The sequence below is a fragment of the Acinonyx jubatus genome, chromosome D1, assembly GCF_027475565.1.
Source record: "Acinonyx jubatus isolate Ajub_Pintada_27869175 chromosome D1, VMU_Ajub_asm_v1.0, whole genome shotgun sequence".
Taxonomy (NCBI): Eukaryota; Metazoa; Chordata; class Mammalia; order Carnivora; family Felidae; genus Acinonyx; species Acinonyx jubatus.
Genome location: NC_069390.1, coordinates 112,538,276 through 112,564,974, shown reverse-complemented (window position 1 = coordinate 112,564,974; position 26,699 = coordinate 112,538,276). Strand labels below are relative to the sequence as shown.

The 26,699-nt window shown below is 42.8% G+C and overlaps 1 long non-coding RNA gene across 1 annotated transcript in view; it reads left to right on the top strand.

Annotated features, from left to right (window-relative positions):
• LOC128311972 (uncharacterized) overlaps window positions 1–25,023 on the top strand; it is a 60,289-nt gene extending 35,266 nt beyond the window's left edge. The window contains exon 3 of the long non-coding RNA XR_008290748.1: window positions 24,715–25,023. This is a non-coding gene — a long non-coding RNA (uncharacterized LOC128311972). The remainder of the gene's footprint in view (window positions 1–24,714) is intronic.
• The last annotated feature ends 1,676 nt before the right edge of the window (window positions 25,024–26,699 follow it).

Sequence of the window (26,699 nt, the reverse complement as noted above, 5' to 3'; positions counted from 1 at the left end):
TTGAAAATTAAAGGTACATTCATTATTACAACAAAGGAGAGCAGAAATGCCTCTGCATCTGTTGGGTCCTCTAGGAAGCAGATGCCCAGAAGGAGGTGGAGGAGGAGGTGGTGGAGGCGTCTATGAAAAATAAATGGAAAAGGGAGCAGGAGCAGACTGTGATGCTAGCATTTGGACTCGTGAAAAGAAAGGGAGAAGCCAGGCAGATTGAGCAGAGAGGCCCTAGCCGGAGGTGCACCTCTGCAAAACTCTCACTTGGCCCCCTTTGAGCTCTGGAGCAAAGATGGCTGGTAGAAGAGTCCCGTGTTGGGCAGAAAGGGTACTGTTATTCCCGCGGGGCTCAGCCAGTGCCTGAGCTGCCTGGGAAGAGGGGGTGGTTGCCATCCAGATGCTGTGATGCATCCAGAAGGTGCTGCCAGTGAAGACCGTCAGCTACCTGCACTCCTCACAGCTGGTCAGCAGGTTTCTTCTTAAAGGAATATCTAAGCCACGGAACTCCATGGCTGCCACCATTTGCTCTATTCATGGGGCAACTGATAAATGGGAGTCACGCCATCCATCCCTGTCCCCGTGACCACTCCACTCCAGTACAGAGGGACCAATGGCAAGGCGAGCTAATGTCGACTGATCAAAACATTTTATCTGTGTTGTTATTCAGTGTCTTTTCCACGGTGGGCACTTGTTTTCTGGGGGACATTACCCGTGATGTAAAACCCTTCACACTTCAGCTCTACTCCCACACGTCCCTTCACAAGCCTCTCACAAGCTTTCTTGTGTTCAGTCTTTCAGCTGTTTCCCTTTCTGGCTTCTGACCAACCAGCCAGACCACTCACCACTACCTGAGAGGATGTATGTGTTTTTATGCATGTGTGCATGCACACACATACACACACACACACTCACACTCATACACACCCTTCTTTTCTCACCTCAGGCCCCTTATTCTACACAATAGCAACAATCAAGTCCAATACTCAAAACTCCACGATTAGGAAAATTTTCCCTACCACGGTCTTGCAGATCCACACTTACGTAAGGCTACAGTGTACCAGGTATTCGTTTTTGGATCTCACTCATATACCAACCCAACCAGTCCATAAACCAGCTCTTTTAGCTTGCGTATGTGACTCCCCTGGTGGCCATAGGTGCAAGCTGACGAATGATGCTAATACCAACCTTGAAAGTGGCAAGGGGGTCTGGGATACTGTTGGTTTGCAAACTGGCCCCCATGCTTGGAGGGCAAGGAGAGACCAAAGAAAGAGGCAGGCCACTCCAGATTGATAAGCGGCAGTTTTAACAACCAAGGGAGCTTGCATACAAGCCTTGTCTTGGGCAGCTGTAAAATGAGTAACTCTCCACACCTACACGTCTTAATGGTTTGTATAGAGGTCTTGAATGAGTTCAGTCATGTATTCAGTCCCAGAAATCTCAACACATTGCTAGCTCAAAGCTGAGTCCTTGAAAATGGCTCCCACTGTGGAAACAGTGGGCAGGATGTACATTCCAAGGATAGGAGCAGGGGTGAGGATCCTCTGATTGCCAGGTTCAGCTTCCAGGTCAACCGGTGGTCATGTCCTCTCGGTGACCTCCAAAAACTACTTGCTCTTGCAACTGACTCATGTGCTCTGGTTCAGCTGAGGCTCAATCCCAGATGTGCCATTTCCATCTTAGGATGGAAATCAATCTTATGACTTGCTGCTTCTAAGAGAATCAGATTATAATGGCTACTTCTGGAAGTATGGTCATTTGGTGAAAACAGGCAAGTGTTTCTACTTTGCCAAGGTCTAGTAACACAACACACCAGGATCTGTCTCTTGGAAGGCATAAACATCTCTGCTACAGAAGGCATGGTTCTGCCACGGAAACCCAGGGGCTTGCATTTAATTCTCCCACTGGGGTTTGCCATAAACTGCACACTACCTCTCTCCCCACAGCTGGCATCTCCACATCATCCCGTCAGCCAAATAGCCTGGAAGCGCGAATTGCACTACAGCCCAGTCCTTATGCAGAAACTCTTCCTGCCTGGGCGCTACTCAAATCTGTCAGCCTTCTGGACGATGCAGCATATGGTCTAGAATACAAGTCTTAGGTACAGAATGTGCTGCTTTCAAAGCCCAGAGAGACCTAAGAGATACTGTGCTTCTTTCTTTGTAGTAGAGGATGCAAGATGGAGCAAATTATCTTTCACTCGAGTAGCTGTCCCAGCCTGACTCTGACCACTGGACTTCTAAGAGATTTCCCTGCCTGGCAGGTTCCTGAGTCTTTGAAAGGTTTGTCTCCCATGCTCTGGAATGAAAGTGTCTTACCATGGTCTCCTGCTAGCCACGTCTTGTTTGTCTGACTTAATCAAGATGAGGTCATCAATGTGATGTTCTGTGGGATGTTCAGATGGTCCAGATCTCTTCTGACTGTATTTTGACAGAGAGCCCTAGAGCAAAACTGTCATGTGCATTTCTGCCTGTTCCATGGGAATGCCAATAGTTTCTAATACTTTTTTTTTTTCTGCTTGGAACAGCAAAGAAAGCATTAGCCAAGGGTCGTCTGGGAGCTCAGTTGGTTGAGCGTCTGACTTCGGCTCAGGTCATGATCTCATGGTTCATGAGTTTGAGCCCCACGTTGGGCTCTGTGCTGACAGCTCAGAGCCTGAAGCCTGCTTCAGATTCTGTGTCTCCCTCTCTGCCCCTTCCCTGCTCACACTCTGTCTCTCTCTGTCTCTCAAAAATAAATAAAAACATTAAAAAAAGAAAAAGAAAGGAAGAAAAGAAAGTATTTGCCAAATCACTGTGTGTATACCATGTGCCTGAGATCTTATTAACATGCTCTACCAATGAATCCATACCCAGCACAGCAGCCTCAATAGAGGCTAATACTTAGGAGAGCTTGTGTAATCTCTCTGCGGGACAGAGACAGGTGAAATAAACAGATGGGTGATGGGGACCACCACCCATGCTTCCTTATGATCCTTAAGGGTGGGGCTAATGTCTGTCCCATCTCTTGAGATGTGAGATATAACACTTTTTTTTAATTCATTACTATCTTGGCAGAACATAGAGGGTAGGAAGGAATGCATGCCCTTTTAGAGGCCTCCCCCACCACAGGCCGAGGCCTACTATGCTAGCTACTCCAACTGCTACGTATGTCAATCCCTTTTGTGTGTTCCTGAGCCAAGGAAATGATCACCAGTCCCCCAAGTCCTGGGCTCAGTAGACCCACTCTAAGCTGAAACCTGGCTACTACTTCACTCATTACCCAGTAGGAAGCCACAGAGAAACTTCTGGTCTATGAGTATAAACGTCAACTCTCAAGTCCTATGTCGAATAGTCCTCAGAACATCCGTGCACCAGCACCCAAGGAAATAGACATAGGTCCCTTTGAGGAAAGATCAGAAGAATCATCATAGTGTAAATTCTTTATGGCATCAGGATCCTTTCTCCAGAACTAGGATTGCCATATTAAGTAATAAAAATATAAGAACCTAATTAAACTTGAGTTTTAGATAAACAATTAAAAAAAAAACTTAGCATAAGTATGTCCCAAGTATTGCCTGGGATTTACTTACATTAAAACATCATTCGTTGTTTATCTGAAATTCGAACTTAACTGGGTATCCAGTATTTTAGCTGGCAATGGTTCACTGCCCACCTCGTCAGTGAACAGGTTCCAGGTGTGAGAACCGGATTGAGTCCAAATGCAGAGGAAGATACTGTTATTGGTGGTAGTGGGGTGGGGGCAGACCTCAGTCTCCTGCCCGTGTATTCTTGCCTTTCTCTGCATTTAGCATGTGGGGCACAACTCTATGCCCCTGGGGACCACAGTTCCCTCAAGGCCAAGCCGCGGTGGTGATTGCCTTTGCAGCCTTGCTGACCTCACAAGTAATCGTGGCCCCTGGCTTCTGGAAGTTCAACATCATCGACAGCTAGTGGTCATATGACCTCATCCCTGCCGCCATGAGCCCAGCTCTCCGGCCCTACTGTCAGTCCTGGCTTGGAGGGAGGCCACGTCAACACCCTGACTGGCCCACCACTGACGGCAAACCCATCCCTCAGGCCCTCCCAGTGAAACGATACAATTTCCTATTGGCTCATCTGGCCTCACATAGCACACCCTTCAGCATGCCCCCTTTCCTGCATCTCTTAATACTTTCCTACAGTCTGACCACGAAAGACTGGACTTGATGTCCTCTCACAAAGTTGAGTGAGTGCATGCATATATTTGCACTCCAGAGTTAGAGCAGGTTACCAGCGGCTGGCACCGAGTGATGAGATTATAGGAGACTTTTTTCTTTATGCTTTTACATATTTTCTAAGCTCTTTTTTTCAGAATAACGAAAACAATTTTTAAAAATAAAAGTGATGACAAAATCAAGCACATTGGAAAGGATCCAGAATCTCCTGGAGCAGCAGTAACCATTTCCTTCCAATTTAGGTTTTGGGCTGTGCGGAGACTGGGGCACTGCCATGTCCGGGGCCGTTTGATGGGCCTAAGTAAGGTAGATGTCAAAAAAAACAACACAGTCATTTGTGCCACTGTTGCATAGGAGCTTAAAAAACTAAAAGCCCACCAACTGAGGTAATATTTTTTAAATTAGAGCCAGATTACAGTTTTCAGAAAATTCAATCCACTTTCATTCGTATCTGGAATTATGTCACGCCTTCTCCTGCTGTGATAGAACTGAATGGATTTGGACCGTGTGGGTATTAAGTAGAGCTTTTTCAGTTTTTCGCATTCTGAACAAATTCTCTATTATTGATTGATCTTAAGAGCAGCTCTAATTTCATGATTTGAAAATGTACTGGTGGGCACAAGTATTTACTACGCTTTTCTTAAAACGGGGCATTTAATGGACTCACAAAACTGAGCCACAAAAGATGACATCTGCACCCACCTCCCACACCAAACATCAGCAGAAAGTCTTTTCCTGGCCACTCACCTTTATTTTATAATGTGCCCAAGCTACCAGAAAATTGCACTTCAAGAGCCAGAAGGAAAGGAGGGGATGTGGGCCAGAATTATAGGTAACCAGGGGATTCTGTGTGCTTCTCCTGAGACATTCCTCCTAAGAGTTTGCAACGAAGATGCTGAGTACGCAGACTGTCACTTCAGCCTTCACCACATAATGACATGGCGTGATCAGGCGTATCATTAGGGCATGCTACAAAATGTTGTTTCTTCCTGCCTCATTCTGGTTTCCCCAAACCTGAATCAGTAATTCCAGTGGGTCAGTTCTCCCCAGAATAGAAGTATCTCCAGAACCTGCTGGAGATTACTGCGATTCCCGCCACATCACTGCGATCACTGCAGTAAGATTTTGGAGCGGGACCGTCTTGGGTTCAAGTCTTGGCTCCCATGTGTGACTTTTGACAAGAGGCTTAATGTCTTTGAGCCTAGATTTCATTATTTATAAAGTGAGAATATCTACCACATGGCACATTTATAAAGATAAAAGATCATGTATGTACTTCGCATTATAAGTAATACAAAGTAAATGCTCAACAAAATGATGATTAGCCTGTGTTTTATACCTTAATATCTGCTCCAACCTCGATTATATGACATCCTCCTGATGGGACTGTCTCCTCCCTTCCCTCTTCAGGCCAGCATCTCCTTGCTTTTGCCACAGCCCCTGTGTTAAAAATCTTCATCATCATCACACATTTTCCCTGCTGAAAAGTTGCATCACGATGCTTACTGAACAACTCTCAAATCCTTGTCTCGCCATGAAAGTTCTCTGTGCCTTGACTCTTGTTCCCTTTCACTTGTGTCTTTCACTGACAGCAACATATGGACACGTGCCGCGTGCCGGGTGTGGTGGACGTAGTGTGAGCAAGACCGCATCCCTGCATCCATGTGGCACATGTAACCAGCTGCAGTCACTACCCAGAGCTCACTGCCCCCCGGGAACACCTCACTCACTTACCTCATTAATGAAGGCATGAATACTCGTGCCTCGAGTAACAAATAAGGGCTGCAACGTAGGCAAAGGTGAGGACAGAGATCCATCTCATTGAAGGGAGCGTTCAGAGGAAAGGAAGACAAATACAAAAATGGGAAATCCAGTCTCTGGTTTTAGCTTTAACACTAATGGGAGTGTGGGGCGAGGTGCTACAGGAGCCAGTGCAGGTATTTACAGCCATGCAAGACTCCCAATCCAGTAGAGGTGGTTAGAGACGCTTCGCAAACAAATTGTCATGAGTGTAGGCCCTGAAAGATGGGTAGGATTTCTACAGCATTCCAACCAGTGGGAAAAGCATCAAACCAGGCCAGTCACCTTGGCAACCAGGTGTCACATTACCATCAGAGAAACTGTGCATGTAACGATCTTAGGATTGCTCAGCTGCAGGCATTCTGGTCATCGAAAAACAGCCGTTCTCAAATGTTGGTGTCCGTCGGCCTCATCTAGACAGCTAATGAATGGCCCAGACTTACTGAAGTAGACCAGTCTTTACTAAACTTCAGTAAAAATGGGCCTGAGCCTGTTTTTACCAACTTTCCCGGGTGATTTTTGAAACACGTTACATTTGGAGAACCACCGCCTTAAAAACTAAGCCAGTGCTTTTCCAAGTCTCGTCCGTGACCAGCAGCAGCAGCAGCTGGGAGCTGCTTACAAATGCGGGAGCTCGGAATCCACCCCAGACCTACTGAATGAGTATGTGTGTATTAATATTATATCTGGGTGATTCATGTGGACGCTTAACTGTGACAGGAACTGATTCAAACAAGTGGCTCTTAACCAGAGTTTCACACTGGAATCACACTGGAAGTTTTAAAATTTACTGATACCTGATCATACCCTCAGATTCTTACCATATTTGTATGGGCGTGGCCTGGACATGGGTGAGTCCAATGGGAAGCAGAGTCTATAACTCACAGCTCGAAGGAATTTCCAGGTGTTCATGATTCTTTGTAAATACACCAAAGTAATATGGGCTCCTTGATATTTTTTCCTTGATAGTTTTTGTTTTTTTGTGTGCATATGTGTATCCAAAAATTGGATTGTACTGCTCACTAATGGAATTTTTTTTCACTTACAATTATATCTGGTTAACTTACATGATGTAATAGTTCATTTATATCTCTGTAAACCTGAAGAAAAATCTGATTTGAGAGAATGATAAAGCAATTATGGTAAAAAATGGCAAGATTTGGAGAAGTTAGTGAAAGGTAAAAGGAAATTCCTTGTACTAATTTTTACACTTATCCCTTGAGTTTGAAACTATTTCAAAATAAAGAAAAAAATCACATATGTAGGACCTCTCTCCTCATTCTTTTTTCTAGCTGCATAGTATTCCTTTTACAGATTATACTGTATTTATTTCATTTAACCAGTATTCTATTGATAGACATTTGTTTTTTTTCCTGTCCCCTATATTACCAAAAATTTTCAAAGTTAACATCCTTTTATTTTTTTTTACAATATTATTCCATTTATTTAAACTGAAAAAAAAAAAAACTTTACCCATTTCTCCCAACACCCCTCCCCACCCCCCAGCCTCCTACAAGCACCAATCTGTTCTCTGTATCTATAAGTTTGGTATTTTTCTTTGTCGGTTGGTTTTAGAGTCCACATGTAAGAGAGATAATACAGTATGTCTTTCTCTCTCTGACTTACTTCATTTAGCATAATGCCTCAAGTTCCACTCATGTTATCACAAATGGCAAGATTTCATGTTTTATGGCTGAATAATATTCCACTGTGTCTGCATACCATATCTGTTTTATCTATTTATCCACCAGTGGACACTTAGGTTGTTTCTGTATCTTGGCTCTTGTAGGTAATGCTGCAGTGAACTTAGGGGTGTATATATCTTTTCGAATTAGTTTTTGTTTTCTTTGGACAAATAAATAAGCAAAGGTGGAATTGCTGGATCATATGGTATTTCTATTTTTAAATTTTTGAGGAAACTCCATCCTGTTTTCCACACGTCTGCACCCAGCAACAATGCAAGAGGGTTCTCTTTTCTCCATATTCTCGCCAACACTTGTTATTTCTTGTCTTGTTGATGATAGCAGTTCTAGCAGGTGTGATGTGTTATTCATTGTTATCTCATGGTTTTTATTTGCATTTCCCTGATTATCAGTGATGTTGAGCATCTTCTCATGTACATATTGGCCATCTTTGGGAAAATGTCTATTCAGGACTTCTGCTTATTTTTTAAACAGATTGTTGGGGGGGGTTGTTTTGTTTGATATTGAGTGGAGTTCTACATATATTTTGGATATTGGCCCCATTGGCTCATACGTGATTTGCATTTATTTTCTCCCATACAGATTACCTTTTTACGATTTTTGTTGTTGTGCAGAAGCTTTTTAATTTGATATAGTCCCAAGTGCTTATTTTTGCTTTCATTGCTTTTGCTTTTAGTGTCAGATTCAAAAAACCATCACCAAGACTTAGGTCAGGGAGCTTACCTCCTATGTTTTCTTCTAGGAGTTTTATGGTTTCAGGTTTTACATTCAAATATTACAGGTATTTATCTTCATTCAGGTATTACATTCTTTAATCCATTTTGAGTTAGTGTTTGTGTGTGGGGTAAGATTGTGGTCCAGTTTTATTGCTTTGCATGTGGCTGTCCAGTTTTTTAACACCAAATATTTAAGACACTGTCCTTTCTCCATTGTATATTCATGGCTCCTTTGTCATAAATTAATTGACCATGTATGTGTGGGTTTATTTCTAGGCTCTGTATTCTGTTCCACTGATCTGTGTGTCTGTTTTTATGCCAATACCTTACTGTTTTAATTGTTATAGCTGTGTAATGTAATTTGAAATCAGGGACTATGACGTCTCCGGCTTTTTTTTTTTTTTTTTTTTTTTTTTTTCCTGTCTCAAGATAGCATTGACTATTCTGGGTCTTTTGTGGTTCCACACAAATTATAGGATTGTGTGTTCTCCTTCTGTGAAAAATGCCATTGGAATTTTGATGGGGATTGCATTGAATCTGTATATGGCATTTAGTAGTATGGGCATTTTAACAATATTAATTCTTCCAATTCATGAGCATGGAGTATCTTTCCATTTATTTGTGTCATCTTCAATTTTTTTCATTAATGTCTTGGAACTTTCAATGTACAGAACTTTCACCTCCCTGATTAAATTTGTGCCTAGGTATTTTATTCTTTCCTATGCATCTTTAAATGGGACTATTTTCTCAATTTCTCTTTCTGATAGTTCATTATTAATGTAAATGCAACAGATTTTTGCATATGAGTTTGTATCTCCAACTTTGCTGAATTTGTTACTTTTAACGTCTTTAGGGTTTTCAATATATGGCAGTATGGAATCTGCAAGCAGTGACTGTTTTATTTCTTCCTTTCCAATTTGAATGCTTTTTCTTTCTTCTTGCCTAGTAATTCTGGGTGGGACTTCCAATTGTCCTATAAATTAAAAAGAAATCTAACTGAGGAAATTCAAGGTAAATTCCAGAATATTATAGTAAGCTAACTTTTGGCTAACTAACTTAATTCTGTATTTATGTACACATTTAGGTTATCATATGTTATGGAAAAATGTGACAGACTCTGTGTGTCACATACGTAAGCACTTTAAGTTATAAAAGGGCCCAGAGCCAACAATTACAGCTGGCAAAAGTGTCTAAGAATTGTTTAATTGGTTGGGAAAAGCAGATGATTTTAAGATTCTCCTAACAAGTCAGGACCTGACATTTAAGAGAGCATTCTGTGGGGCATCTGGGTCGCTCAGTTGGTTAGGCGACTAACTTTGGCTCAGGTCATGATCTCACAGTTCAGGGGGCTGGTTCGTGGGTTTGAGCCCCACATCGGGCTCTGTGCTGACAGCTTGGAGCCTGGAGCCTGCTACGAATTCTGTCTCTTCCTCTCTCTCAAAGAAAATAAATAAAAATAAAAGAGAGTATTTTGAATCTTAGAAATCAATAATACTTGCATATAGACCATGTCTGAATTATCATAAATTCAGAACGAGCATATAATTTTGTTTTACAATTAAGGTTGCATTCTAATGATAATATATATTTTATAGTCATAAAATTAATGACTTTTTCAGTCAGAGAAGACAAATACTGTATGATTTTACTATTATTGGAATTTAAGAAAGAAAACAAACAAGGAAAGGGGAAAAAAAAGTGAGCGAGAAAACCACAGAACAGACTCTTAACTGCAGGCAGAGAGAGCACTGAGAGCTACCAGAGGGGAGAGGAGTGTGGAGGGGAGGGGGGCGGTGGGGGAGGGGCTGGGGAATAAGAGCACACTTACCTTGATGAGCACCAAGTAATGATGTACGCAGTTGTCGAATCACCATATTGTACACCTAAAACTAACATAACACTGCAACTTTACTGGAATTCTAAAACTTAACTTAAAAAAATTAATGACTTTTTGTGGCATTCAAATAGACATTTTAAAAAGAAAAAAATCTTGGTGCAGGAGAACCATGCATCTTTATTTTCATTAATTAATTAGTTAAACTTATTTATTTTAATAAATTAATCTCCTATTACCAGTAATATTTAAGATTATATTGCCATCTGCTGGTGGATATTTTAAGGTTAGTTTTAAACATTAATGATATAATGCTTATTTTGTTTTAAATTAAGGCTAACATTTTTGCTGTTGTTTTCAATGAATGTATATTTCCTATTAAAATTTTAAAACTCATAGGAGAACACCATTGAACCATCATATAAATCTGGAACATAGTTAAAGTATATTCTAAAATATGCTCTGGGAACAGAGGATTTATGAGAGTACTGATGTGCATACGGGGGTGTGGCTCATTGTCACTCTCAGTTCCAGACTAGAGGATACTTTGCTGTGTCACTACAGCTGAGTTTGTCGGCAGCCGGAGTAGAGATGTATTCTCTGGCAAAGGCACGGACACTAAGAAAGCAGACGAGGGGCACCTGGGTGGCTCAGTCGGTTAGGCGTCCAACCTCGGCTCAGGTGATGATCTCACAGTTCGTCAGTTCAAGCCCCACATCGGGCTCTGTGCTGACAGCTCGGAGCCTGGAGCCTGCTTCGGATTCTGTGTCTCCCTCTCTCTCTGCCCCTCCCCCACTCACACTCTGTCTCTCTCTCTCAGAAATAAATTAAAAACATTTTTTTAAAAAAGTAAAAAAAAAAAGAAGAGGGGACACATGTCACTCTGCAGGAGGAATGTCTATGCTCCATTGTCTTTCCACACAAGGAACCACTAGCTGTTAACAGGAAGCATGGACCATTTCTGCACATTCAGGGAATGCTGAGGAGCGAAAATTTAGGGTCATCTACCCAGATATCCCTATCTTTGGTGCTAGGGGCCCAGATTCTCCCAACCAGGGCCCTAGATGTGACACAATGGATCTGTCTTGTTTGGGCATTTTAACCATTTTTGACATGCTGTCAACTCTAGCAGTTGGATGCTGGCCTTCATCATCGTTCTCTGCCTTCCTGGTGTCAGGAAATAAACATTTCTTTTTTTCTTTCTTTTTGTAGTTTCAAGTTTTTACTCAAATTCCAGTAGTTAACATACAGTGTAATATTAGTTTCAGGTGTACAACATAGTGACTCAGCGCTTCCACACCTCACCCGGTGCCCATCACAGCAGGTGCAATCCTTGATCCCCAACACCTGTGTCCCCCATCCGCCTACCCACCTCCCCTCCAGCAACCCTCAGTTTGTTCTCTATCGCTAAGAGTCTCTTTTATGATTTGCCTTTCTTTTTCTCCCCTATGTTCATGTGTTTTGTTTCTTAAATTCCACATGTGAGTGAGATCATATGGCATATGGGATTTGTCTTTCTCTGATTTCACTTAGCATAATACTCTCTAGTTCCATCCACGTCACTGAAAATGGCAAGATTTCATTCTTCATGATGGCTGAGTAGTATTCCATTTGGGCTCTTTGCATAGTTTGGCTCTTGTTGATAGTGCTGCTATGAACATCAGGTTAACATTTCTTTATATACAATTAAATAGGCCTCTGGCTTTCATACCCAATTTCAGTTGCCTATTTATTACCTTTCTGAATCATGAAGATGTGTGGCAATAGCAATCCAATTCGTTCGTGCTTATTGCTTCTGCGTCCTCCATATCTCACTTGGAGGTGATGCTTGCACTTGCTGGTGCTTCCTTTCCCATGACAGACCACCACAGGGGGCCACCAAAGGAAAGACAGACCACCACAGGAGGCTACCAGGGAAAGTTTCTGTGTGTTTCTCCTACCAGCAGTGATGGGGTTCTCATCACCAGTGCGGCAGGGAGTGGCCCAGCTCCAAAACCCCATCTTATCACCTGATTTTGAGACTGCGTTTTTTAGGAATTAGCCCTTACAAAGGGAGCGAAAGGAAGCAGAACTGGGCAGAAGGAGAAGTGAAACTGCAGTGCAGGCCCAGCAATTGCAGAGTGCACATCGCACACCACAGTTGTCCCACCTTGGGCTGCAACACCAAGCCCTTTTGCCTTGTGCTACTTATCAGTGGATGTGAGCTTCCCCAACCAGCAGTGACCTTGCTGAGCAAGGTGATCCTGAGCTCCCAAGGGAGCTGGCAACGGGAAGCTGTCTGCGCACTGCCGTCCCCACAATGGGGCTGAGTCCCCACTGGAAGAGGGATCTGGGCAGCACATCTGGACACCCATCATGGGGCAGCAGCAGAGGGAGACCCAGGCGGAGATGGGAAACATTTGCAGGATGCTGCTGCCTGGAGCTGGCAAACGGGGGGAGAAGGTATGGGACTGGACAGGGAATGTGGATGCCTGGAGCTGGCAAACGGAGCAGTTTCGGAACTAGACAGGGAATGTGGAGCTGCTGGGTCAAACAGGCACCAGACTCACCTTGGGCTTCTTCAGTGATGCAAATGAAGGATTCAACTGTCCAAACAGAAGCGGCCAGGAGTTGCTTTCTTGATTCTCAACTAATGGATAGAAATTTGGACTCAGAGGCGGCCCCAGGTAGGTTCTGACTTCCGTATTGTAATTTCTGTCACTTGAGGACTTCACAGCATAGAAATCCTGAGTGCATTTAGAACATGTGAATTGGACAATCACTGTCTACCCTCACTTGCATCCTGTCCGGGATGCAGAAGGCTCGCCCTGCATCGAGATGCAGGGCAGACACAGGCCAACATCTGCAAATTCCTGGAGGCGTGGTTCTCCACAGGGCAGATATGCTGGCCAGAGACACTGGGAACCAAATGGCTTCCCGCATTTCAGAGACACGAAATTCCACAAAATCAATAACAGCTCTTCATCAGAGAGCTCTACAGCTCAAGCCTTTTCTGACTCTGCTCATCGTTATTTGAACACGAGATCACTTAGATCAAGACAGGTGAGCAGGCCAGTAATGTTCAACTCTGTTTGTGTAACAGAAATTCTGAGTCTTGAAAACAAGGGTCTAATTAAGCCTCCAATGCAGACAGCCATGACCTGCACCCAATTCCTAGAACTGTGTTAGCTCACAGACCAATCCTTTGAATAGGATGGAGGCCGGCAGGAACAGCACGCATAGGTAGCCAAATTGTGCAGTGCGTAACTTTAGAAGACCCCATTCACTACAAGGATTGTTTAGCAGCGTAAGACAGTAAGGTATGTTGAGGACCAGGTGCTGTTTTCCAATCTATCCAAAGTCAACACTGAAAGAGAGGTTTGCCTGGTGGTGAATCCTACCTTAACAGCACGAGTAGGCATGGTGGTCCAGCCTCCTAGCTTTCTCTGGTGGGGGCGCTGAAAGTCTCAAAGAAGAAAGTATTGAAGAAAGTAAAATACCCAAACCTCTCAGGGATTGTTGGCTGTTAGTCTTGGTGGTTAATTCCTGGAAAAATAAAATGCTACGTGGTCTTCTTATCACTATGGAGACTTGCAGGGTCAATTGTAAGTGGATGTTTGACCCAAGGCTGCTCTACCATAAGCCCACCTGGTTATTTCCCCAGTTCCTCAGTATTTAATGGAGTAGATATCCTTGGCCACTGGCAGAATCTGCACAATATATGGTAGAAAAATCCAAACCCAAGCCCCTTTGGCTCTCCAGTTCTATCATGAGTCAATCAAAAGCAACGCCTCAACCATGTAAGCATCTCTAAAGTCTTGGAGAAATTCAGGGTAAGGATTTATACTACACCTCCACTTAGTTTCCTGGTTTGGCCACGGATGAATGTAGATAAGTCTTAGAAAATAAGAGAAATATTTTAAGTTTAGTCAGGTGGAGACTGCCTTTACCCTTCTTGTGTGTGAAACCCTGACAGTAACTAACAGTGTCTAACGGCATCTGCGACCCCACCCCAACTGGTGAATAGCTCTCCCTCAGAGAGTGAAGACATATTAAGCCTAGAAAAGTGTTAGAAACAACCCTACGATCTCACACTCTCTCTAAGGCTGTAAACTCAGGCTCCGTTCTATTGCCTAACCCAGTTCCTGGGGAAGCATGGGGACAAGGAAGGACACGAGACAAGCCGAGGCTGCAGGAGGAGAGGAAACAACTATCCTGCAGCCTGCCAAGCAATCCCAGGCCAGAGCACCTACGGACAGGAGCCACGGAACAGGCTCTGGAGAAACAGACGGTCAGTTCCGCTGCGGCCCCACTAGAGGGAGCAGGAGCCAAGCTGTGGCTGACGTCCAGAAGCGAAGTTTGTGCTAAGTGTGTTCTGACGTCCTGCCAGGGGAGGAAGAGGGAGTGGCCCTTGGAGAACAAAGGCGGCAGGCTTGCACAATGGGGCTGGTCCTTGGCAAGCTGGGAAGCAGCCTCAAACAGCAGGATGATTCCGTAAGATTTCCATTGACATTTCCAATCTGCTGTGACCCTTTCAGAAAAAATCCATGCAGAATTTGGGACCAAATGTTTCAGGCTTTACAGAGATTTAGGGCAATCCATTCTTCGTTTCTCAGCAAAGAGAATCAACCCTTAAATATAGTGGACAACAGTTCCTGGAATAGAAGGCCGGGCCACCAGGAATGGCTGACTCTCAGGCCAAGCAAGACTCAACTCCAACTGTGGCTGCTAGTTCAGTTCTTTCTACTCTGCTGTTGTTCTTGCTGGTGACCAGAGGTGACTTTTCAGTACACGCCAAGGACCCTGACGCCTCACATTTCTGACATTAACATCCCCTACCTGTAAATTCTGGAGACGTGGCCTCTAGGATGCAAACCTTCATTAGGGAGTTCTAAGCAAGGTTTGCAAATTTAGTTGCCTCCCTTACCTCCCAAGGTTCCCAGTTTCTACAGCTATGATTACTTGTCAGGATCCCTGTTGACAATCCCCCGCATAAGTTGATCTTCCACCTGTGCCTACGATGTCACTCAGCCTGGTTTACAAGAGGCTTAACTCACAGCTTCTCCCCGACTTCAAGGAAAAGGTCATTTGGAAGCCCTAGGATTTTATACCCCTCACCGATAGCACTCCACTACAGCTTATCCCCAAACAATTTAAATTCCTAAAGTTGTAAACACTGCATATTCAAAGAGGAATCATCCATCATTGCAGCAGCCAAATGAGGGGTGTGTGGAAGTCTAGAGAGAGCCCTTTCTCTAGCAAGAAATAAAATGGTTCTTTCCAGGGGCACCTGGGTGGCTCAGTCACTTAAGCATCTGACTGTGGATCTCAGCTCAGGTCTTGAATTCAAGGTCGTGAGTTCAAACCTTGTGTTGGGTCCTGTGCTGGGCATGAAGCCTACTTTAAAAAAAAGAAATGGTTCAGGGGCACCTGGGTGGCTCAGTTGGTTGACTCTTGGTTTCAGCTCAGATCATGATCTAATGGTTTCATGGGTTCAAACCCCACACCAAGCTCCATGCTGACCGTGTGGGGCCTGCTTGGGATTCTCTGTCTCCCTCTCTCTCTGCCCCTCTCCCTCTCATGCTATATCTGTCTCAAAATAAATAAGTAATTTTAAAAAATGGTTCTTTCCATTTAAAACAGAAACATTTTGCTAGTCACAAAAAAGTAACCATTTCTAAATTCAGGCAGATTAACATTCTTGTTTGGAAAAAAAACCCCAACTCCAAGCCTTCCCTGGATAGGACCCTGCACTCTATTAGCTACTGTGGACCCACTGGAACACCACCTATGCAAACTATGAACCATAGCCACCAGAAGACCCTTCTGCATTCCCCACCATACCCTGTCAAGAAGTCATAAAGGGAGCTCTGCCAGGTCTGGTACTATGAACCAGACAGGGAAGGGTTAAGACCACAAACACCCAGTTTGTGTAAGTTCCACTCAAGACTCCCTCAACTGCTTACACATGCCTCTCCCACAGCCAGGCACTCTCTTGCATGGGCAGAATCTCAGGTCTAGCATCATGCCTGGCAAACAGTATGGATAAATCCCTCTGAAAAAGATTCTCCAGATCCCACGTTGGAGTAAAAGGAAGTACATCGTCCCCTATCCCTGCCTACAGCTGGAGAAGCTGCCTGCCCGCAAAGTTTAAGTCCTGGAAAGGATTAGAACAACAGGGCATCTGGCAGCTCAGAAAAGCCTGACTGCTGACCCCACCCCCAGGATGAGCCCCTCCCTTAGAACGAGAGGCAGATGTGTCAGAAGGTCATGTAGGAAGTCTCCTCCCAGCCTGAAGGGAGCTGACGCCAACGTGTATTTAGCGTCCGGGAAAAGAGTGCATGTCCAGAGCCAATGTAATAGAATCCCAGAAAGAATAACAGACAGAAAGGAAGAGGAACTCAAGGAAGCCTGGAAAAACTAGGAATTAGAACTATTTCCTCCACATCCTACTGGAGTGGCTATTTCTTCAGCACAATGAGGCACAGGCTCCAGGGCTCACAACTGCTTAATGCCTTGTTTAGAAGATTGGATTGAGGAAATGAGACATGTGCCACCAATGATGGAGGACCAGGGATTTTTGTCTGCAAGTCCCAGGAATGTTTAATCTCAAGAATCAATGGCTAAGAATGGCTATTATCAACAAGACAAAAAGTAACAGATACTGGCGAGGATGTAGAGAAAAGGGAACCTTCTTGCACTGTTGGTGGGAATGTAACTTGGTGAAGCCACGATAGAAAACAATATGGAGGTTCCTCAAAAAATTAAAAATAGAAATACCCTATGATCCAGGAATTCCACTTCTGAGTTCCTATCTGGAGGAAGTGAAATCATTGTCTTAAAGACACATCTGTACTCCTGTGCTCATTGCAGCAACTTAAGTGCTCATTTAGCAACAGATGAGTGGCTAAAAAAAATATGGTATATGCATACAAGGGAATATTATCCTGCCATTTAAAAAAAGAAGGAAATCCGGGGCACCTGGGTGGCTCCGTCGGTTGAGCATCTGACTTCAGCTCAGGTCATGATCTCACAGTTTGTGGGTTTGAGCCACATGTCAGGCTCTGTGCTGACAGCTCTGAGCCTGGGGCCTGTTTCTGATTCTGTGTCTCCCTCTCTCTCTGCCCCTCCCCTGCTTGCGCTCTGTTTCTCTCAAAAATAAATAAAACGTTTTTAAAAATTAAATTAAAAAAAGAAGGAAATCCTGCCAATTTGCAGGAACAGGAGTAAATTTGGAGGGCTTTATGCTAACTGCAATAAGTCAGAGAAAGACAAACACTGTATGATCTCACTTATATATGGAATCTTCAAAAAAAACCAAATTCATAGAAACAGATTGTAGATTAATGGTTTGCCAGGTGGGGGAAATGAGGAATTGGTCAAATGGTACGCACTTCCAGTTATAAGATGAATACATTCTGGGATCTAATACACAGCATGGTGACCATAGTTAACAATACTGTATTATATGCTTGAAAGTTGCTAAGAGACTAGATCTTAAATGTTCTCACCACCACAACAACAAAAAAGTGAGGTAAAGGATGTGTTAGTGTTATGGTGGTGATAATTTCACAATACATGTGTGTACCGGGGCGCCTGGGTGGCTCAGTCGGTTGAGTGTCCGACTTTAGCTCAGGTCATGATCTTGTGGTCTGTGAATTCGAATCCCACGTCAGGCTGTGTGCTGACAGCTCTGAGCCTGGAACCTGCTTCGGATTCTGTGTCTCCCTCTCTCTCTGCCCCTCCCCCACTCATGCTCTGTCTCTCTCTCTCTCTCTCTGTCAAAAATAAATAAACATTAAAAAAAATTTACAACACATGTGTGTATCAAATCATCACACTGTACACCTTAAATTTATACAGTGTTATATGTCAATTTTTTCTCAAAGGCGGAGGAGGAATCAATCACTACAGTGACATCAGAAAAATGGTTCAGTAATAAACCAAGAAAAAGAAGATGAAATTGAATTATTACAGAGGTTCAAGTAGTCCAAAAACAGGAAGGTAGAAAAATAAAGAACATATGAGACAAATAGAAACAAAGAGTAAGGTAGTTGATTTCAACTAAATCATATCAATAATTACATTAAAAGTTTATGGTTTAAAATCCCCAGTTTAAAGGCAGAAATTTTTAAGACTGGCTAAGAAAACAAAACTAAACTATATGCTACCTACAGTTAAATACACATTTTTTTTCAATTAAATACACTTTAAACATAAAAACACAAATATATATTTTTAGGCATGGCATGTCTTTGTCCATTCCAACACTAGTCAAGGAAAAGCTGGAATGACTACCCTAATCCAACAAAGTACCCTTCAGAGAAAAGAGTATTTTTGAAAATAAAGAGGGTCATTTCCTTTTAATAAAGTGGCTAATTTATTGAAATGAAAGCAGATGGAAGCAGAAATAGTTTAAGGAAAGTGGCCTGGAATCTTGGCAGTGGAAGCACATGGAAGTAAAGTAAAGATTTGTGAACCCCCTGGCTTATTGGAGTTCATGGAGAGCATAATTTCAATTTTCATAGATTCTCTCTAATGGCCAAGGCATCATAAATAACCAAAAACTAGATGTACACAATTTTGCAGTTAGTCAGAATAGGAAGTCTATAAAACTTGATTAGGATTTTAACATGGAGGAAAAGTTGACCGTTACTTAAAGATAAAGCCCACTGAGATCTCACATCAGCATAACCTTTAGTATGAAGCATAGCATTTGTGTTTTCCCACAAGATTTTTAATCCAGAATTAAATGAGACGACCCTTGATTTATTCTCCAGTCCATGACAAGATTATGTATATAGGCACAGGACACTTTTAGTAAGAAAGTACTAGTATAATTTTGACTAGTTAATTTTGTAATGATTTTACTTTAATTTATAATGTAACCACTATATGGTTTAAGATTAATTTGATTTTTAACATAGTTTATGATACTACCAATATCAACAATAAAATGTAGCGGGAGATTTAGTGAAAGACATCTATAAGATATTCTTCTGTTTGAACCTGAGTCCTACAAATAATCTCCAAAATTAGTCCTCTCTATAATCCTCCAAGAATCTTTAAAAGCAATGAGAACAATGGGGGGAAATGGTCAGAACCAATTGTTACAGAACCTTAGAAATTAACCAAAGGCTTGCAACAATCTAGGAGTAATTTATTCAAGAAAAATGGCTCAATCTTGGTAAGAACAGTCAGATTTGTGGTTTTAAAATTTGATCTATTTCCATTCTTCTCCTCAGATCAGCCATAGTTTTGAAAAACAGTAATCTGTAATCACAGTAAAAATCAGCATCCTAAAATACACTGGACAGGGTAGAATGGGGTCAGAGCTCCTTCAAAGCACATTCACAGAGAATTATCATGATTTTATCTACCTGATGGTTCCCCAGAAGAAGCCACTCATAATACTGTCTTTATTTTACCTTACTTGGAACCCTTCCACTGCTAAGAAGTCTTTTCCCCAGGGGCCTTTGCTGCAAACAATTAGAGGCAATTACATAACGTGGCAGCTGCCTAAAGCAATGGATAAGAGTTGGCCAAACAATAGACTAACCAAAAAACTTAAAAGGAAAAGCTGGCAAATAAAATGTCCATAGGGGCTCCAAAAAGTTGTATAACTTTTAGTATGAAGCTTGGGGATATTCCTGGGATTCTTCTAGTTTAATGGAAATCTGGAAGGCTATTTGCATATACAGAGCTGTTCTGCCCCCACAAGACTCTGCACATTCTCAGGAAAGACCTAAGAAGGCCCTAAACTCGCACCTCTGGTTCACTTTGAGGTTCCACACAAGGAGAAAGTGAAGGCTAAACCAGAGTTGTCAACTTCCTGATGGAATCTTGAAGGCATGTCCCCAAAACACACACAGAGCCACTTAACAGACTGGGAGGCATATTGGTTCTGGACATTTAAGGAAATCTCCACCAAATCATTAATTGACCACTAAGCTAACCAAGCAAACCCTTCAGTGGGGACACATGAAGAGGAATAAGGACTTTACAAAATCAATTTTGAATATTCACTAAACAAATAACAACAAAAGCAGCAAAAACAAAAAGCCCTAGGGAGTGAAAAAGAATCTGAATTCCAGAGTTGCCACATTAGATTATTTTAAATGTTCAATTCCCAACAAAATTTATAAGACACACAAAGAAACAAGAAAACACAGCCAACATCCTGGACAAAAAAAAAAAAACAAAAAAAACAGTCAAAGGAAGCTGTCCCTGAGAAAGTCCAGATACTGGACTTCGTAGACAAAGACTTTAAACCTGTTGTTTAAGTATATTCAAAGAACTAAAAGTGACCATATATATATGCTTACAGGAAAGTGTAAGAATGATATATCATCAAATAGAGAATATCAACAAAGAAATAGAAATTCGTTTTTTAAAAAAAGAACCCAATATAAACACTGAGACTGAGAAGTACAATAAGTGAAGTGAAGGAGCCCAGGAGCAGATCTGAGCAGGCAGAAGAAGCGATTGAAGAACTAAATACAGGTCCATTGAGATTACCCAGTTTGAGGACAGAAAGAAAAAGGAATGAAGAAAAATGAATAGAGCCTCAGAGTCTCATAGGGCATCATCAACTCTACCAATGTATGCAAAATGGCAGTCCAGGGAGAGGGGAGAGAGAAAGAAGCTTCGACAATATGTGAATAAATAGTGGCTGAAAACTTACCAAATCTGATGGAAATCATTAATCTAGATATCCAAGAAGCTCAGGAAACTCCAAATAGAAGACACTCAAAGATAAGGTAAAAATACTCTAAAATCGTAGCAAGGGTCGACAACTCTGAATATACCAAAGGTCATTGAATTGTACTCTGTAAATAGAGAATGTTGGGTGTGTAAATTGTGTAGATGTGAAATTATGGCTCAGAAAAAGAAGAGCATGAGGTGCTGACACCTGCTACAACAGGGATGAAACTTGAAAACATGACGCCACGTGAAAGAAGCCAATCACAAAAAGTCACATAGTGTATGAGTGCGTTCACATGAAATGTTCATGCTAGTTCCACAGAGACAGACCATAAATCTATAGTTGCTGGGGGGGGGGGGGAGCACGGGGAGGAGCCAAATGGGGTGGGGTGATTGTTAATGGGTATGCGATTTCTTTTGGGGAGATACAGATTTTGTGCAATAACATAGTAGTAATATTTATAAAATCTCGTGAATATACTAAAAATCACCAAACTGTAGACTTTTAAAGAGTGGCTTATGGTTTATAAATTATATCTCAGTTCTTCAAAAAGCAATCCCCTCTTCCCAAAATATTTTCAGTGCTGGAAGGAGGTAAAACTATTGTTAAACTTGTACACGATTATGGGCATTCTTGCGCTGGAAATTTGGTGAACTGAAATGTTCAAAACAATACCTACTTAGAACAATACTCATTGGGAGACAGTTCTTACTTTGAAAAATGGGTTTTTCCCTATTCTATAGATAGCCAAGGTTTGGGGGAAAAGAATAACACATAATATATAATTTGAAAGGCATGACTTCGTTCAGAGGTTTATCTCTGGAGGTGCTGGGATTCTGGCACCAACATTTATTAGAGATAAGGGCAGTGAGCTAATGATCTATGATGTGCCGTTTAAAGTTCGCAGTCTGCTGATGTGGGGCAGGACCAGTTTGTTTATTGATGGCTTATACCCGGTGTAACCAGTCGAACAGCCTGACTTGGCTATGTGACCGAGAGAGACATAAAAGACCCTGATGGAAATGTCTGAGTGCCTCTCCCAGAACAGAGATCCATCATCACACAGCTCTTGCCAGTTCAGTCTGGAGACATAGTACATCCTGGCACAAATAACAAGGGCACTGGGGAGCTACGTGGGGATGTTTCTTGGGCTCCTAATGCTTGCTTAGACTCTTTCTCCTTCCATGCTAGCTATAACCTTTGCCCTCGCTGATCCTGCGCTGAGAGGCCTGCTAAGTCTTCTGGTTTCTGATCTAACACACTCGTACCAGCGATCATTCCAGGCTGCAGACTGTTCTTTTTATCAAAGGGAAAGGAGGAGCAGCGTCAGAAACTGTATTTCAGTGAGGCTCTCAAAATCCTGTTAACAAGTGTGAGCAGAGAGTAGTCCCCCCCCCCCCCAAGGCAGAGCCAGCATACCCAGCAGGGGTGCCGGAGAAGAAATGCCCAAGGGAATGTTGCCTCAGGAGCACCTGGAAACTCAAGCCAGTTGCCCAATTCAAGCAACCACAACTGGTGCATTCTACACGCAAGGGTGCAGAAGTTGTATTGGTGAAGGAGAGGCTTTATGTGGCTCAAGAACTTTCTTGGTGCGTCTGGAAGTAAGGGCCAGGCCACCAGGCTCTGAATCTAAGTACCCAGCCCACATCATCTATCACCTAGACCATTGGTCTAAGTTGGAGAATCTCACAACCTTCCAAGACATTGGTGCAAAGTTATGAAAAACATCCTCCCATCACATCTGGGTAGAGAAAGCTTTGAGGCTCTGGTGTCAGTCCTGGTCCCCAAGAGGATGTCTGCACCTACCTGGGCAAATGGAAAAGCAGTGAGTTTAACACACACACACGACACACACAATACACGTGTGCACGCATACAACACAAACAGTCATGCACACACAACACACACACAATACACATGCACACACGTGCATACATATGCGCATGCACACACAACACGCACACAATAGACGTGCACGCATACAACACACATGTGCACACAACACGTGTGCACACAGCACACACACACACACACACACAGAACACATACACAATACACATGCGCACACTAAACAGAGCTGACTTAATTCTTCCTCATACTTTTGTTTAGGACACAAATCGTTTTTCTGCCCAAACTTCTTCCGTTGTACGCTCAGGGACGGCTGTGTCAGGCCGGTGCACCTGCAGCTGAGCCCCTGGGAACTGCATGCAGCCCCAGCCATGGTGTCATCTGGCTGCTCGTCATCTGCAGCCGAGCCCAGAGCACCCGGGACACCTGGGGGGTGGGGGGTAGCACCGCCTGGCCGGGGCTCATAAGCCAACTGAGACAAGACGGTGGTTCATGTGCACGGCAGCTGCAGTACAAGGAAATATGTGTCTGTTTCAGAGCACAGGTTTAATTCACATGTTGTGTCCAGATGATAGAACACTGAATAAAGTAGTCGATTCTCAGATTATCAGCTGCTTTCACACTTTTGGTTTATGACAGTAAGTCTGTTTACTTCTTGAATATCTAGCAGGTTTTAAGAGTCTTAATCTAAGATATTTATGGAGTTTTATGTAACAAAACTTCCATCCAAGTGTGAAATTACAGTATTGTTAAAGATGTAAATTAAATACGTTTCCAAATATGCTTCTCAGAAATTTGTCTAACTTACAAAAATCAAAGTTCTCATTACACCATTTCTTTTGGTTTCAGAAGACTAGCTTTGCTGAGGTACAAACTGCTTCAGGCAGTAATGGAAAACAAAATGCCTCAAGTTCTATTCCCAGCTGTTTAATGCATTAAATTCTGAAGTGCCACGTAACAAGCATTTGGCTTCTTAATTTCTGCTTTTACAGCAAACAAAAAGAATGAATGTATTAAATGTATTAAACGTATTAAACGTATTAAATAATACTAGGAGCCATGAAATGAAAATAGTCTTTTATATGCTTCAGTGTTACCAATTTTTCTCATTTCTGGTTCTCAGAGCTTTTCTAGTTATGCTTGTTTATCTGACATGAAGGCGCAGGTCCTGTGAAAATCTGAAGTCCTTTAGACAGTAAGCAACCGTTATAAGCCCCATGGCAAACCTAGTTTGGGCAGATCTCAGTGGACTACAGAGCTTTGTTTTTGTTTTCTCTTTCCTACCTCCATATCTCCACTTACATCAGCATACGGCTCTCTAGGCTCATTCTTGACAAAGCATGATAACACACTGGGTACAACAAGCAGACGGGGGCAGGGCCAGACATACGTCAGCCTCCACGGTATGCACCACCCCTGGCTGTTTTAGCACGGTGGACGGTACAGAAGATCCGTGTTCCAGTGCAATTCACCTACACATAAGGAGTATAGCTGTGGGTGTATGTTGGAGTCAGTTGTCTTTATCAGTAAGCCGAGAATAATACCAGGATTGTTCTGAAGACTAAACCAGATCAGTGAGTAAATACTCAATGTCCGCTATGACTGAATATTCCTAATTAGTATGTGGATTTGTTATGTAAAACGGGATAAGCGGTTTCCTTCTGACCATTCATCAGCTCTGGACCAGTATTACCAAATTAGCCTTCAGCAAGCTTATGCCATTTTACGTTACAACAAAGAGCACGGGGTAGCCCATTTCCCAGCCTCCATACAAACACTGAACTGTGTTACCTCATATAAACACTGACTCCACAGGTCCAGTATTAGGTCCTAAATTTCATGATGATTCATGACATAATTTCATGTTTATTGACCATTTCTATTTTGTGAATTGCTTTTTACGGTATTTGTCTATTCTACAGGGATGTTCTCTTCTTCTGTTTTAGGATGCATCATGCATGGGGAGGAGAATTTGCTAAAGTAGTTGTTTGTCAGGGCACCTGGGTGTCTCAGTCGGTTCAGCGTCCAACTTCGGCTCAGGTCATGCTCTCACGGTTCCTGTACTGCCAATGCAGAGCCTGCTTTGGATCCTCTGTCTCCCTGTCTCTCTGCCCCTCCCTGCTGGTTCTCGTTCCATCTCTCTCAAAAGTAAAGAAACATTTAAAAACAATTTTCTAAGTGGTCATGTGTCAAAATACTTTTTCTAGTTTTTCACTTGTCTCTAATTTTACTTGTGGTGTTTGGGATACGTGGAAGCCTCGAATATTCAAGTAATCAAGTGAAATCTTTCTGCCTTTGAAATAAAAAAGATTTACTGGTATGTTTGCCTAATACCTAATGATTTTTGTTTTTTTATGTACATATTTAATCAACCTCAAATTCATTTTTATACAGTATGATGTTCCTTTTTATTTTCAAATTGTTAGCCATTTCTCTCCATTAGCATTTATCAATCTGTCTCTTCCCACACTGATAGGAAACTCTTCTTTTCCCATGCCCTTCATTATATATATTTTTAATAATCATAGAATTCCTATTCTGGTGACCTTTTGGTTTCCTCGTTGTACCTGTTTTACTTCTGTCACTTTATTGTGGGGGCAGAACTCAAAGACAGCCCTCGAGATTCCTCGCCTTTCTGACCTATACCTTCTCCCAAGTTTCAATTAAACACTCATTTATGGACCCCTTGGAGAAGATGAAGGCTCAAAATCAGTTAACCTTAAGATAGGTAGATTATTCAGGTGGGCCTGACCTAGTCACCTGAGCCCTTTAAAAGCAGAGAGTTTTCTCTGACTGGACTGGCTGACTGCACGGGAGGAGTTAGACAGATGTGTTCTGGTCGGCCTGGAAGGAAACAGGTGTGCATCCTGCAAGCTATCCTGGGGCCACATGGCGAGGAATAGCAGGCAGCCTCTGGAAGCTGACAGTGGTCCCAGCTCCCAGCTAGATGGACCGCGGGGACCCCAACCCTACAACCTAAGGAAATGAATTCTGCCAACAACCGATGAGCTTGGAGAAGGTCCCTGAACCCAGATGAGCCCTCAGCCTGGATGGTATCTTGATTTCTGCTCATGAGACCCTGAGTAGAAAACCAACCCACTTCTTGCCAGACATCTGATGCACAGAACTGAGAGCTAATAAGTGTCATTTAAAGCCACTAAATTTGTGGTAATTTGTCACATGGTAATAAAGTAACTAATATATTTATTTTTTTAAGTTTATTTTATTTATTTTAAGAGAGAGAGAGAGAATGGGGGAGGGGCAGAGAGAGAGAGGGAGACAGAATCCCAAGCAGGTTCCGTGCTGTCAGTGCAGAGCCTGATGCGGGGCTTGAACTCACAAACTGTGAGATCGTGACCTGAGCTGGGACAAGAGTCGGACCCTAACTGATGAGCCACCCAGGCATCTCAATAACTAATATATTTATAATGCCCTTTCACAATCAGTACATCAAAGCCCCATCAAATTCTTTTTCAAACTTAGCTGTTCTCATTCATCACCTTCCCAGAAGCACTTCAGATTTTCTTTAAAACAAAACAAAACATGGGGCGCCTGGGTGGCGCAGTCGGTTGAGCGTCTGACTTCAGCCAGGTCACGATCTCGCGGTCCGTGAGTTTGAGCCCCGCGTCAGGCTCTGGGCTGATGGCTCAGAGCCTGGAGCCTGTTTCCGATTCTGTGTCTCCCTCTCTCTCTGCCCCTCCCCCGTTCATGCTCTGTCTCTCTCTGTCCCAAAAATAAATAAATTAAAAAAAACGTTGAAAAAAAAATTTTTTTTAATAAAATATAAAAACAAAACAAAACAAATCCCATTGACCTCTCCTGGTGTCCTTCTTTCAAATGTATGGATTACTTGGGAGACAGATGTGAATGGCCCAGGGGCTCACCGCCTCCCTCCTTAGGCGGCCTGCCAAGGAGCAGGCGGCTCAGCAGA